At 35.3% G+C, this 2,500-nt stretch overlaps 1 protein-coding gene across 2 annotated transcripts in view; it reads left to right on the forward strand.

The window, feature by feature from the left end:
* Positions 1-2,500, forward strand: part of LOC137653431 (apolipoprotein D-like) — a 39,311-nt gene that overhangs the window by 30,048 nt on the left and 6,763 nt on the right. The window lies entirely within an intron of this gene.

Consider the following 2,500-nt stretch of genomic DNA (forward strand, 5'->3'; position numbering starts at 1 on the left):
TGAAGCTTCATCTGTGGTGGAAATGTGGGAGGTTGGGGTGTGGCACCCTAGCAGTACCAGCTCAACTCGGTTGAGTCCCTGGTTAGGCTGAAGGAACGTAGAGAGTAGAGGTCCCCTTTTTTGTTTTGTTTCATTGTTGGTGTCGGCTACCCCCCAAAATTGGGGGAAGTGCCTTGGTATATGTATGTATATGTATAAGCGTTATAAACATTGTAGAGGCTATCAGAGGAAAGAACTTCCAGTTATTTGACCATTCCACAAGCTTTGTAAACGTTAAAAATAAAACACAGACTCAGCCCAAGCCAAAATCCTAAGTATCAAACACGATAGCAATCTTATTCAAAATTGAAAGCATTCTGACCATCCTTTACATTCAGATCTTCCTGGACAGTTCCATCGTGTTCGCGATGCTAAGCAGGTAGTTAATTCTAATAGCCAGGCCTTCTCCATCATGAGGCTCAATACTACACAGTATTCTAGAAGTTTTATTCCAGCTGTGACCAAGTTGTGGAACTTCCTAATTGGGTAGTTGAATCAGTAGAACTTCAAAATTTCAAAGTTGCAGCAAATGTTTTTATGTTGGACAGGCTGACATGAGTCTTTTTATTGTTTATGTATGACATATCTGTTTTGACGTTGTTAATGTTTGTAGAATGATTTATTGTTAATTAGTTCTCATTTATTTATTTCTTATTTCTCCCTGTTGGAGCCCATGGAGTTATAGCATCTTTCTTTTCCAACTAGGGTTGTAGCTTGGCTAATAATAATAATAATAATAATAATAATAATAATAATAATAATAATAATAATAATAATAATAATGGTTGAGTTAAAAGTAATGGCTGCATCGGCAGAGTTTATTTTCTTATCCAATTTTTCTATTTTCCGGATAATTCTCTTCTCTAGAGCGCTGCAATCAGCCAGCAGACTTGAAAAATTCATCAGTCTGGTGAATGACAAAATCGGGAAGACTTTTCAAGTATATTCTCACAAAATACAAGTAAAACTTTTGGTACAAAATAGTAAAAACTACGACGCGTTTCGAGGATAAGTCCTTCCTCTTCTTCAGGTAGAGAGTGAGGTGGATGCTGCAGTCGGGTGGTATTTATACCCAGGATCAGGATTACAAGTCTTCCTGATTTTGTCATTCACCCAACTGATGAATTTTTCAAGTCTGCTGGCTGATTGTAGCGCTCTAGAGAAGAGAATTATCCGGAAAATAGAAAAATTGGATAAGAAAATAAACTCTGCCGATGCAGCCATTACTTTTAACTCAACCTGCCTAAAAGAGGGTCTCCTACCACAATAATAATAATGATAATAATAATACAGTTACTTACTCATTTACTAGGCTTTTTATTTAGTCCTATTCCACTCAAAAGTTCAATCTTGATCGTTACATTTATTTGTTATTTTACCCACGAAGGCAGACACATTCGCCTCCCCATTATTCATTAAATCCGTGTTATTATAACACTAGAGAATCAAGGTAATTAGTCTCTTTTTGAAAGAATTATTATTTTCGGTCATTTCGAGATCTAAAGTATTTCTATCTTCGTCCGTTTCTAGATCAGGTGAGGGGTTGACACTATATTATAAACGACATATATTTCATTTTATTCCATGACCATCCTTGACAGCTTGATCCATTATGACCATTTCAAACTTTATTTTTGTCTAATAGTGCAACGTTCTTTTATTAACCTTGCATTTCATGGAAGTCCAAAAATGAGTAATTTCCAAAATTTTAACAACCCTCCCTAAAAATAAAACGTGAATCGACCTTTAGCAAAATTCTTGATCATAAGACCTGATGCTATTCTTCTTGAAAATTCTAACCCAATTTAGAATCTAAAACTTAAAACATTTTATCAGCCTTATCCGAAACTCCAGAATTAAAAGATATCCTTAAAAATTTTACGAAATTCCGTGAATCAAGCCTAAAACATTATCCACAAAGTAACGTTAACCGTGACATCAATCATTTCCCTATTTTTTAACCACAGACAATCTTATTAGTAATTGGAGGCATGAAGCTTCACCAAATTCCAAACGACAAACAACATCAACTTTATCCAAAATTAGAAACTTTAAGCAGGACGACAGTCTTATCAAAAATTCAAAAAGCTCAACTCTGTATAGGCATTATCTAAAATCTAAAACATTCAACCTTATCAAAAATCCCAAACGATAAACAGCATCATTCATACTCAAAATTCGAAACGTTAAACAAGGACGTATAGACCTTCACCAAAGTACTAAACATTCTTTCAAAAATCCCAGAAGATAAACAGCATTAATTATGTCCAAAACTCGAAACTCTAAACTTGGACATGTAGACCTGCAAATACGAAACATCCAACAGAGCATCAGTCTTATTCAAAATGTTTAACAGGTAGTAGGTAGTAGGTTGGTCAGTCAGGGCATCAACTACCCGTTGAGATACTACCGTTAGAGTTATTGGGGCCTTTGACTGGCCAGACAGTATTACATTGGATCC

Source organism: Palaemon carinicauda, chromosome 14 (assembly GCF_036898095.1).
Source record: "Palaemon carinicauda isolate YSFRI2023 chromosome 14, ASM3689809v2, whole genome shotgun sequence".
Classification (NCBI taxonomy): Eukaryota; Metazoa; Arthropoda; class Malacostraca; order Decapoda; family Palaemonidae; genus Palaemon; species Palaemon carinicauda.